The 13,277-nt window shown below is 43.6% G+C and overlaps 1 pseudogene; it reads left to right on the forward strand.

Annotated features, from left to right (window-relative positions):
- Positions 1–2,441: 2,441 nt before the first annotated feature.
- The window catches only part of LOC129852869 (UDP-glucuronosyltransferase 2B1-like), a 67,989-nt pseudogene continuing 57,153 nt past the window's right edge, over positions 2,442–13,277 (forward strand).

The raw sequence follows: 13,277 nt of genomic DNA on the forward strand, positions 1-13,277 counted from the left end.
GCCTGCGCTGCCCGTCTGCCAAGCGCCATCTGAGCTGTCCGTCTGCCCAGCGCCGTCTGAGCCGCCCGTCTGTCCTGAGCTGTCTGAGCCGCCCGTCTATCCTGAGCCGTCAAAGCCGTACGTCAGTCAGGAGCCGCTAGAGCCGTCCATCAGTCAGGAGCCGCCAGAGCCGCCCGCCAGTCAGGACCTGCCAGACCCGCCAGTCAGCCAGGAGCTGCCAGAGCCTCCAGTCAGCCAGGACCTGCCAGAGTCGTCAGTCAGCCAAGACTTGCCAGAGTCGTCAGTCAGTCCGGAGCTGCCCCTCAGTCCGGAATTCGCGGTAAGGGTCCTCGCTCCAGAGGCGCCACCAAAGCGGGTTTGGACTATGGTGGAGTGGGGTCCACGCCCCGCACCCGAACCGCCGCCGTAAGAAGGCCCACCCGGACCCACCCCTTCTGTGTCAGATTTTGCGGTCGGAGTCCGCACCTTTTGGGGGGGGTACTGTCACGCCCTGGCCTTAGTTATCTTTGTTTTCTTTATTATTTTAGTTAGGCCAGGGTGTGCCATGGGGGATGTATGTGTTTCGTATTGTCTAGGGTTTTTTGTATGTTTATGGGGTAGTGTTTAGTCTAGGTGTATGTATGTCTATGGTTGCCTAGATTGGTTCTCAATTAGAGACAGCTGTCTATCGTTGTCTCTGATTGGGAGCCATATTTAGGCAGCCATAGTCATTAGGTAGTTTGTGGGTGATTGTCTATGTCTATGTTGCATGTTAGCACATTGTTTGTATAGCTTCACGTTCGTCGTTTTGTTAATTTGTAAAAGTGTTCGTTAAAAAGGAAGATGTATTGTTATTACGCTGCGCCTTGGTCCTCCTCTCTTTCTCCTAACGACGATCGTGACAACGTTACAAGTGTTGAACTTCTATTTGCTATTTATGGCCTGTAGGCCTCATTGACCTGAGCTCATACAATTCGCATAATATATGGATTATTTTGACTGTAACAAATACTCAGATGAAACAAATTGAGCTATTTATCACAGACTACTTTGTGTCAAAGTTTAACAAGGACATTTGTTTTGAAACCATTTCAAATGTTTAAAGAGTTGCACAAAATAATGTGTTATGTTCTCGGTCGGTATGTTTTTATTAGTAAAGAAAGGACATAGGCCCAAAACTACACATGAAAACTTTACCATATTACAAAATGAATGTCTGAACACATTAAAGAACAACAGTAACAATAACAGTATTACTAACAATAACAAAAACATTAAAATGTTCACAATCTGGCAATCAATGGTGGTTACATTTTGTGTGTTCTCATGCACATGTTGGACAATACGTGGTGGTTGTTGCATGTGCCTTGCAAATATATGGACTGCATTTATGGCACATAATGCTCATTCTGACATCTCCTGGTGCACACAGATTGCACCTCTTCCTTTTGTCTCTTCTGTCTCTGGCGGCCGTAGATCTTGCTTCTGGCCCTTGTATATCTCTCACCAATCCAGCAGAGGATGGTGTTGCAGGAAGGTGTAGGCGCCTTTGAATGAGGGGTGCCACCATGGCTTTCCCCATTCTTCTAGGAATAGTCTCTTCTTGAAGAATTTCCCATTCTTTTTTAAATTAATGTTTTTATTTCACCTTTATTTAACCAGGTAGGCTAGATGAGAACAAGTTCTCATTTGCAACTGCGACCTGGCCAAGATAAAGCAAAGCAGTTTGACACATACAACAACACAGAGTTACACATGGAATAAACAAACATACAATCAATAATACAGTAGAAAAGTCTATATACAGCATGTGCAAATGAGGTAGGATAAGGGAGGTAAGGCAATAAATAGGCCATGGTGGCGAAGTAATTACAATATAGCAATTAAACACTGGAATGGTAGAATGTGCAGAAGATGAATGTGCAAGAAGATACTGGAGATACTGGGGTGCAAAGGAGCAAGATAAATAAATACAGTATGGGGATGAGGTAGATTGGATGGGCTATTTACAGATGGGCTATGTACAGGTGCAGTGATCTGTGAGCTGCTCTGACAGCTGTTGCTTATAGCTAGTGAGGGAGGTAAGAGTCTCCAGCTTTAGTGGTTTATGCAGTTTGTGGCGGCCAAAGGAAGAATTGGCTTTGGGGATGACCAGTGAGATATACCTGCTGGAGTGCGTACTACGGGTGGGTGCTGCTATGGTGACCAGTGAGCTGAGGTAAGGCGGGGCTTTACCTAGCAGAGACTTGTAGATGACCTGGAGCCAGTGGGTTTGGCGACGAGTATGAAGCGAGGGCCAGCCAACGAGAGCTTACAGGTCGCAGTGGTGGAAGTATATGGGGCTTTGGTGACAAAACGGATGGCACTGTGATAGACTGCATCCAATTTGTTGAGTAGAGTGTTTCCAGCCTGGATTCACCTCCATCCACACCACAAACGTGTTGTAGGTCGACACATCTAGGATGTTGAAGAACACCACCATGGGCCAACGTGCCATCATCCTCTTACAAGAGTATGTGCCAGTAACCTGCAAAAGTGCAACAATCAGTAAATTAAATAATGAGTATATACAAGTGATACTTCATGTCTTGCATAGTAATGTGAAAAATTGCATCAAAGCGTATATTTACATGTTAAAATGAATAGAATTGACTCCATATTGTTCACAAATTCAATGAGCATTTCACCAAATAACAACGTCTTATTTTTATGGTGCAGATAAAACAATCTGGTAATAGAAAAAAAGTACATGAGACTTGAAAGATAAAAAGTAATATACCTTATCAAGGTTGTCAACTCCCCCTTTGTTCCTGTTGTAATGCAGGACAGCGTTGGACTTCCTGTCCTCCCTGGTACTCCCTCTTCGTTCCTGTTGTAATCCAGGACAGCGTTGGGCTTCCTGTCCTCCCTGGTACTCACAGCGGCATCCCTGTGCAGAGTTGTCATCAGGAGCACATTCTTCTTTTTCTTCTGGAAGTAGGACACAAGAGTGTGTGTATCGGTGAAGACAAATTTAAAGGGAAAATGATCTCTGTCCTTGGTAGTGAGTAAAGCAGGAGGAAACTCAGGCTTGTTCCTTCTGACCGTCCCCACCGTGGTCATTTCTTTTAGAGCAGCTCCTGACCAAGAGCATATGAGGTGAAGAAATTGTCACATGTTATGTTGTGCCCCTGGAGACCTGCAGTCATTTCCAGGACCACCCGCTTCCCCTGGTTCCTTTCGGGAACACCGTCAGCAGTTTCCGGTGTAAACCTGCATGTTCCAGGCATAACTTGTCCTGGCATCACATGCTGCCCATATCTTTATTCCATATTTAGACGGTTTGCTTGGCATGTACTGTTCGAATGGGCAGCGTCCCCTAAAAGCGACCAGACGCTCATCCACTGTGATGTTTGGACTTGGGTTATACATGAGTGGCAGGCGTTCCACCCACTTGTGCCGAACCTCTTTGATCGCTGCCAGCTTGTCTTGTTGACGGCGGCCTGGTCTTGTATCACGGTTGTCAAAGCGAATCACTCGTGACAACACGTGAAATGTCTGGAGTGACATAGTGGCACGAAAAATTGCCCGACCAGACTCTGCATCCCACCAGCCAAAATCAATAGACCCACATTTGCTTGGACTTCAGTCCGGTCTACCTCCTTCCAGTTGTCTTTGTAAACGCGACTCCCCTCCAAATTGGTCATGTTTATCACTATAGTTTCGATTGACTCTGTCAGGAACAGTTCGAAGCAGGATTTTATGTCATCAACCCGGGATATGGCATATCTCGTTGGCCCTGGTGTCATCCTGATAACATTTTCAGCCGACAGCTGACCTCTCCTCTCAGGTGGGGATGAAGACCAGGACAAATTCCCATTCTTTGACTGGAATGTAACAACAACCTCAGCAGGTCCCTCTTCCTCATCACTTGATTGTTCCACATCGATTGTCTCTTGGTCTGGATCATAATCTGTGTTGTCTTCAACTTCAGACACTTCCTCCTCTAATGCATCTTCACTGTCAGTTTCCTGGCCTCTCTCCTCCTCACCAGTGTCAGGATCAAAGAGATGATCAAGAGCCTCACATACAGTATTTCGTTTGGTCATTGTGCTGCCACAGAATGAATAGTGAGCAAGGCCTCAAAAAAGCTTTAAATACCAGAGCTGCGAGAAAAGTTCTACATATTATTGAAACAATGTTGTGAATGTTTGTGAGAATGCCAACAGGTGTGGTTCCCATAGGGGAAAGATTCTATTGGCGAAAGGTTCCTGTGTGGGTTGCCGTGGAAGCAAATAAGGGGAGTGAGGTGTGTGTGTGTGTGTGTGTGTGTGTGTGTGTGTGTGTGTGTGTGTGTGTGTGTGTGTGTGTGTGTGTGCGTGTGTGTGTGTGTGTGCTCAAACACACATGCATGTGGGGGTCTGGAATAGGAAGTGTGTCCATCTGATAAGTGGGCATGTGCCTGAACTCAATTTTAAACACTAATTGTTGTCTCACCCATTCATTTCTAATGAGCGGTCATTTTTGACCGGGAACACCACAGGTGTACAAAAGATAACTAAAACACCCAACATTTAATGAAAATCATCAAAATGTATTTTGTGTGTCCAGATGCCCTGTGTGGACAAAGTCATGGAACCTTATGACAATCAGATTAAATTAACTACATTTTTCAGAGAGAAAACTTGTAAATCGGTCCAATTCAACCGGACCACAACAGGAGGGTTAACGAATCAAATATATTTTATATTTGAGATTCTTCAAAGCAGCCATCCTTTGCCTTGATGACAGCTTTGCACACTATTGGCATTCTCTCAACCAGATTCATGAGGTAGTCACCTGGAATGCATTTCAATTAACAAGTGTGCCTTCTTAAAAGTTCATTTGTTTGATGCGTTTGAGCTAATCACTTGTGATGTGACAAGGTAGGGGTGGTATGCAGAAGATAGCCCTATTTGATAAAAGACCAAGTCCATATTATGGCAAGAACAGCTCAAATAAGCAAAGAGAAACGACAGTCCATCATTACTTTAAGACATGAAGGTCAGTCAATGCGGAAAATTTCAAGAACTTTAAAAAAGAATTCAAGTGCAGTCGCAAAAACCATCAAGCGCTATGATGAAACTGTCTCTCATGAGGACCGCCAGAGGAAAGGAAGACCCAGAGTTACCTCTGCTGCAGAGGATAAGTTCATTACATTTACCAGCCTCAGAAAATGCAGCCCAAATAAATCACAGAGTTCAAGTAACAGACACATCTCAACATCAACTGTTCAGAGGAGACTGCGTGAATCAAGCCTTCATGATCGAATAGCTGTAAAGAAACCACTATTAAAGGACATCAATAAGAAGAAGAGACTTGCTTGGGCCAAGAAACACGAGCAATGGACATCAGACTGGTGGAAATTTGTCCTTTGGTCTGATGAGTCCAAATGTGAGATTTTTGGTTCCAACCGCCGTGTGTTTGTGAGACGCAGAGTAAGTGAACGGATAATCTCTGTATGTGTGGTTCCCACCATGAAGCATGGAGGAGGGGTGATGGTGTGGGGGTGATTTAAAGGTGACACTGTGATTTATTTAGATTTCAAGGCACACTTAACGAATATGGCTAACGCAGCGATACGCCATCCCATCTGGTTTGCGTTTAGTGGGACTATCATTTGCTTTTCTACAGGACAATGATCCAACACACCGCCAGGCTGTGTAAGGGCTATTTGACCAAGAAAGAGAGTGATGGAGTGCTGCATCAGATGACCTGGCCTCCACAATCACCTGACCTCAACCCAATTGAAATGGTTTGGGATGAGTTGGACCGCAGAGTGATTGAAAAGCAGCCAACAAGTGCTCAGCATATGTGGGAACTCATTCAAGACCGTTGGAAAAGTATTCCAGCTGAAGCTGGTTGAGAGTATACCAAGAGTGTGCAAAGCTGTCGTCAAGGAAAAGGGTGGCTACTTTGAAGAATGACTGGGAATACAGATATGTATCTGTTGGTCACAGATACCCTAAAAAAAGAAGGTAGGGGAGTGGATCAGAAAATCAGTCAGTATCTGGTGTGGCCACCATTTGCCTCATGCAGCGTGACATATCTCCTTCGCATAGAGTTGATCGGGCTGTTGATTGTGGAAGGTTGTCCCACTCCTCTTCATTGGCTGTGCGAAGTTGCTGGATATTGGCGGGAACTGGAACACGCTGTCGTACACGTCGACCCAGAGCATCCTAAACATGCTCAATGGGTGTCATGTCTGGTGAGTTTGCAGGCCATGGAAGAACAAGACATGTTCAGCTTCGAGGAATTGTGTACAGATGAATGCGACATGGGGCCGTGCATTATCATGCTGAAACTTGAGGTGATGGAGGAGGATGAATGACACGACAATGGGCCTCAGAATGTTGTCACAGTATATCTGTGCATTCAAATTGCCAATCGATAAAATGCAATTGTGTTTGTTGTCCAAAGCGTGTGCCTGCCCATTCCATAACCCACCCGCCACCATGGGGCACTCTGTTCACAATGTTAATATCAGCAAAACGCTCACCCACACAACGCCAAACACGCGGTCTGCAGTTGTGAGGCTGGTTAGACGTACTGCCAAATTATCTAAAACGACGTACAGAAATTAACATTCAATTGGTGGACATTCCTGCAGTCACCATGCCAATTGTACGCGCCCTCAAAACTTGAGACATCGGTGGTATTGTGTTATGTGAGAAAACTGCACATTTGAGTGGCCTTTTATTGTCTCCAGCACAAGGTGCACCTGTGTAATGATCATGCTGTTTAATCAGCTTCTTGATATGGCACACCTGTCAGGTGAATGGATTATCTTGGCAGAGAGGGAAATGCTCACTAACAGGGAAGTAAACACAGTTGTGCACATTATTTGATAGAAATAAGCTTTTTGTGCATACGGAACATTTTTGTTATCTTTTATTTCAGCTCATGAAACATGGGACCAATACTCTACATTTTGCATCTAGTACAGTATTTAGAACAGGGTTCCCGAATTTGACTATAAGAACACCAGCAAATCAGCAACAACTGATTAACATTTTTGAGATCGTTTCCAATGTATTTCCACACGTAAGAGATATACTGTATGTGATCATATACAAATGTAAGCAAGGTTTGAAATTATTATGTTTTAGTCAAACTCAATTTACAGTCTACAAATGATTTGTAATTATGTTCCGGCCCCCTGACCATCCGCTCAAGAAAAAATCAGCCTTCAACTGAATCTAGTTGCTGTTCCCTGATTTAGACCATAGTAGACTTTTTCCATGTGGTTGGGCGTGGATAGACCAATGCGTTAATTCATTAACGTGGAAGTGGCATTCCACCATTTCTTGTCATCATGAAACATGTTCTGTTTTAATCATATTCTGTCAAGCTAACCTCTGGTCACCCTCCTAGGCCTCCTGAGCGGCACAGTGGTCTAAGCCACTGCATCGCAGTGCTAGCTGTGCCACTAGAGATTCTGGGTTCGAGTCCAGGCTCTGTCGCAGCTGGCTGCGACCGGGAGACCCATGGGGCGGTGTACAATTGGCCTATCGTTGTCCAGGTTAGGGGAGGGTTTGGCCGGCAGGGATGTCCTTGTTCCATCGCGCACTAGCAACTCTTGTGGCCGACCGGGCGCAGTGCAAACTGACACGGCTGCCAGGTGTACAGTGTTTCCTCTGACACATTAGTCCAGGTTAAGTGGGCATTGTGTCAAGAAGCAGTGCAACTTGGTTGGGTTATGTTTCGGAGGATGCACGACACTCGACCTTTGCCTCTCCCGAGTCCATATGGGAGTTGCAGCGTTGAGAAAAGACTGTAACTACCAATTGGATACCACAATATTTTTATAAGCACACACAGCTCAAAGCTATTTGGGCTTTGGCAATTATTGTTTGTCTAGTAGAAACTAATACAATTTAGCTTGATATCTGGCCAGACAATTACACAGCAAACATAATTATCAGTGGCACGTATCAGTGTTTACAGCTAATGCTAATTCCTTCAACACACGTCCAATAGCCTCCATCTGCCTGAGGGATCAATAGAGAGAAACAACAGGATTACTACTTTCCCTGGCTAGGACGGAGCAGAGCAGCTAGATGGGCAGTACGCTCGGGGAAGGGGGCATTCCAGAGAAACACAGCTAGCTGTGAGTGTGGCTAAAAACAGACTAGTGGTGCATTTTTCACTGAAGTTCCTAGTGAAAGAAGGGTTTAAATACAAGGCTTCGCGTTGAGGTGTGCTTCACAACACATGTGGAGGGAACTCCGGAGGCGGGGGACCAGAGATCTCTCTATCATGACTCACCGGGGCTTTCAAGGTGTGGGACAACCCACACACACACTGCACCTCCCCTTGAGGTATGTTGGGCTCTGCTCTGCTCACAGTCAATGTCCAGAGTAACTCCACAATAACTTCAGACAACTTTTGAAAACAAGCATAATGTACCATTCAGTGTTCAGTAAATCCACTCTAGCTGTCCTCCAGTGTATTGATGTTGGATGTCAGTGTGACTCAAATGCCATGGTAACAGTTCATGTTTCGATGTATAATAGTTATGATGACAGAGTCTGTTTCATGCTCTAGATATGTCCATAGTACATTCACTCTGCAGATTTTGCAACAGCTAACAAGATGATATATCTGTCAATTTTAGCTGCAATGATGATGTTTACAAATATGACTGCAAGGCAACAAATCTCTTTTCACTGTGTGTACAAGGTTTGGGTACATGAAATAATGTGGTGATATTGTTACATTAGATGATAAATGGCCCAGTCTCCATCAATTTCTATTTCTCTCTTTCTCCCCCTCCCTCTCCCTCTCCCTCAGTCACTCCCTCCCTCCCCTTGGAGCTTCAGACATATTATCTACAATGCCACAAGTCGCTAACACATCCCTGTGGTTTTCATCAAGCCATAAAAATCATGTCAACACTCACCTTCCCTACACTAAATAACAGAACATGAGCCGTGGGCAAGTCTATGCCAGTGTAGTTACAATGTGACTTATAGTTAGAATTAGAGACCAGAGTTTTTCCTGAACAGAGTTTTTCCTAGGTTTTTCCTGGTCAAGTTACATGGTCATGAGAAATTCCTGGGCCAACTCAAAGCAGCCAGATGGTTCTACATAATTAAACAATCCAAAAGCAAGGCATATCAAACAAACTGATAGTTAAGTGAAATGTCTCTGGCACAACCAATGTCCCCTAGTATTTCTGCAGACCCGTGGTACAGCCCTAGTAAAGGGAAATGCCATGTGAAATGTTATCAGTGTTTCTCCCTCCAGGGTCGACACAGACGCACGGCCAGAGCTCTGCCCCACATGGTGACGTCTATCTGGGGAGAGAGAGGTCCCCTCAGGCTTTCTCCAAAACCCTGGTGAGGACTGACAGACATGATATTTCAGAGCTAGACACACAGACAGGCACACGCACACACAGAAGCAGAGAAGCCTTTAGAACAGGAAGGACATTCAACAAGAGAAGTTCAATTCTCAACAAGGGCAATCAAGAATCCCAGGAAACGGAAATAAAATAAAAATAGAGCATAGATGGAGTTATCCATTCATTCACTTCTCTGAATTGTTTTATTGGGATAGGCTACTCTAGCATGTAGTCCTCTCCTGTAGACTGGTTTTGGGGTAAAGAAGATATTTGAAGAGGAAACACAGCTTTACTGGGATACTCAAGAACTGTCATCTAACCATCCTTTCTTTAAAAATACTGTGCGGCCTGCTGATGTCATTGCTATACAAAAATACACAACTTTTACATAACCCTAATTATAACACATTGCTCTGAATGGATCGCCTCTAGACCGGGCGGTCAGTTACAATGCTGAGTTTCTCCTCCTAGAACTTCATGACATCCATTGTGCATTTGGCCACTCTCAGTGCTGGACTGAAAAGCTTTGGTTGCTCCCTGTGTGGAGTGGACTGACATAAGGCTAGAGCAGAGAGCAGTGGAAATGAGTGAGACATGTGAAGGGTAGCCGGGAGGGAAATGGGGTTAGAACTGTCAAGGGCACTGCCTTTGAGTCACTCTGACAACTCAGTTGATGCAAATCAATCAATAAATAGTTTCCGATAATAGACCGGCTGACTCCACTTAGCCTGCAATTGAGCTGAGAGGAGGAAGCACAGCTGTTTCCATGGCAACTCTCCCACCCAGCCCCAGCAAAGCACAAGTATACATCCGGAGGTTCTGTTAGTCACTCTACTTTACTGGCTCATCAAACATGGCCAAATCAATTGATGAACACAGATAGATTATTCCCCTTTCCTTTCAGTATGTGTTTACCAGAACAGGCTGAATTGAAATAGGATTGACACCTGCTATTGACAAATCTACACACATATTTCTCTTGCCAAATATGATCCACCCTGAATAAGAAGAGGACTGGACCTTTACTGTTGACCATGTGAGCAGACAATGCTTGGTTTAAATGTTTGTCTGTGTTAAACGTTTAGGCCAAGCTACACATGGATATCCGCTGTTTGACTATCCAGGCGGAGGACATGGGAACAATGCTCCCAAAGAAGGTTTAGGCACAAGGGGGTGGGGGGTACTATCCAGAGGGACAGGAAGAGTTAGTTGGTGATTGGTCAACAGTACTGCTATTAATAGGAGTGGGAATTATTAACAGGATTCTTCAATGAAGTGTTTGTTGTCGTTCAACGAGAGATAACTAGTTATCATGCAGATTTTTCCACTTGAGAAATACCGCACCAAACATCTTAGTTAGATGTCAAATTGCGCAACTACGACCACGTTGGCAAAAACATCAAAAGGAATGACAGATTTCTTGATTAACTTTAAATTAATTCAGACTATTTTGAGGAAGTATACTGGCTATATTTTTACGCCATCTAAAGAGAGACAAGCATTACTATTGCTGTTTTTAAGGGAGTATACGAGGCACAGATGTTCACTTCGCCTAGCCGAGTTCTGCCGGGAGTATACCAAACCTAGTATGCAGGCGCCTTTATAAAGACTTTTCTCCTCTTGGATGAGTCTACCTTGTTGTTGTCACACACTGACGTTCTCACTGCTCACCTGCGTAAATATTTGGCTGTTACTCCCCAGTCTGAACCTCTAATCCATGCTGACAGATTGATGCTCAGAGGAAGGTAACTCTGAGACAAACAGGGTTACTCAACAGACAGCGGTTTGTCAGGATGACTCCCTATCTGTATGCGTGTCTGTGTATAGAATGACCTTGTTGTTTAACTCACGGTTTGGATAGATCAGTGCCGTCACGTGTGTGAGTAGTTATTTGCGTGTGAGTGCATGTGTTCAGCATGTGCATTCATCTCTGGATTAGATATATGCCTGTGAACACTGTAATGACGAGATATACAGTGCCTTTAGAAAGTATTCACACCCCTTGATTTATCCCACATTTTGTTGTGTTACAGCCGGAATTAAAAATGGATTAAATCGATTTTTTTTCTCACCCACCTACACACAATACCCATAATTATGAAGTGAAAACCTGTTTTTAGAACTTTTGCTAATTTATTAAAAATGAATACAGAAAAATTATTTGACTTCGTCTTGGGCCTAACAACAACCGTGCCAATATATCCTCCAAACACCGGTTTCTTGGGCCTTATCACCTAATTATACAATGGGTGGGTCTAATCTTGGATGCTGATTGGTTAAAACCTAAGTCTATGACGTTAAAATGCCTATTTACTCTGTTCCATCTGACTGTGCAATCCACTGTCTCATCAGCCCAGCCTGGCAAGTGATAATCTTGATCTCCACTATAAAAAGCATTTAGACATATATTTTAGACTAACATTACCTTTTCAACAGCGGAGATTTGTTTAAACCTTGTTGTCTGTCTCCCCCGACATTTGCAACATTATTTAAATGATCAAATTCGATCTCCTGCTGTCCCATAGTAATGAACGTGTCGAGAGTCGAGACTGACAGCGTTTCTCAGCCAGTCGAAATCATGAATCAGCTGGCATCATTTTATGGATATATACAACAACAAAAAAACATGAAATCAACGTAAAACGAAACGCAGCTAATTTGCAGTCTTTCCAGCTCCAGTTTGAAGTGATTGTGCTACTGTAGCTGTGTTGTTGGCTAGAACAAGTGTCCTGACGAGGGAGGACATTTTCTATGCCAGGCGAAATCGCTCCTCATTGGCTCATGTTATGGATGTATCCAAATAAATCTCACTAGAAAACAGTTTAAGCAAATGGAAATGCAGCAACTTTGCTGTTATTCTGGCTGACTGTAAGTTAGCCGTAGTTGGCTAGCTAGCAAGAGATAAGAACGTTGCCTGCCAGTATGGCAATGGAACATTTAGAACAAACGACTGGGTCACATCCATAGATACAGAACAAAATGAATGAACAATATAGTATGAATTAATTACTCAAAATAACTTTTTTAATGAAAATATGTCAATCATTATTTGAATATGTTGGTAACTCGTCCGGGCCTAACAACACCCATACCAATATATCCTCCAAACACCGGCTTCTCGGGCATTATCACTTAATTAGAGTAACCTTTGGCAGCAATGCTGGAGTCTGCTGTGAGTCTGCACACCTGGATTGTAAGATATTTGCACATTATTCTTAAAAAAAATCTTAAAGCGCTGTCAAGTTGGTTGTTGATCATTGCTAGAAAACATAGATTTTCAAGCCAATCTAAGTCAAAACTGTAACTAGGCCACTCAGGAACACTTAAAGTCATCTTGGTAAGCAACTCCAGTGTATATTTGGCCTTGTGTTTTAGGTTATTGTCCTGTTGAAAGGTGAAATTGTCTCCCAATGTCTGTTGGAAAGCAGACTGAACCAGGTTTTCCTCTGGGATTTTTCCTGTGCTTAACTCTATACCATTTCTTTTTATCCTAAAAAACTCCCTAGTCCTTGCCGATGACAAGCATACCCATAACATGATGCAACCACCACCACATTTGAAAATTCTTCTTTTCACTCTGTCAATTAGGATAGTATTGTGGAGTAACTGCACCGTTGTTGATCTATTCTCAAGTTTTCTCCATTAAACTGTAACCGTTTTAAAAGTTATCATTGGCCTCAAGGTGAAATCCATCTTCGGCAACTGAGTTAGGAAGGGCAACTGTATCTTTGTAATGACTGGGTGTATTTGTGCAACATCCATAGTGTAATTAATAACTTCACGATGCTCGAAGGGATATTCAATGTCTATATTTGTATTTTTACCCACATACCAATAGGTGCCCTTGTTTGCGAACCCTTGGAAAACCTCCCTGGCTTTCGTGGTTGAATTTCTGCTTGAAATTCAAATCAAATCAACTTTTCTTTGTCGCATA

The sequence above is a fragment of the Salvelinus fontinalis genome, chromosome 4, assembly GCF_029448725.1.
Source record: "Salvelinus fontinalis isolate EN_2023a chromosome 4, ASM2944872v1, whole genome shotgun sequence".
Classification (NCBI taxonomy): domain Eukaryota; kingdom Metazoa; phylum Chordata; class Actinopteri; order Salmoniformes; family Salmonidae; genus Salvelinus; species Salvelinus fontinalis.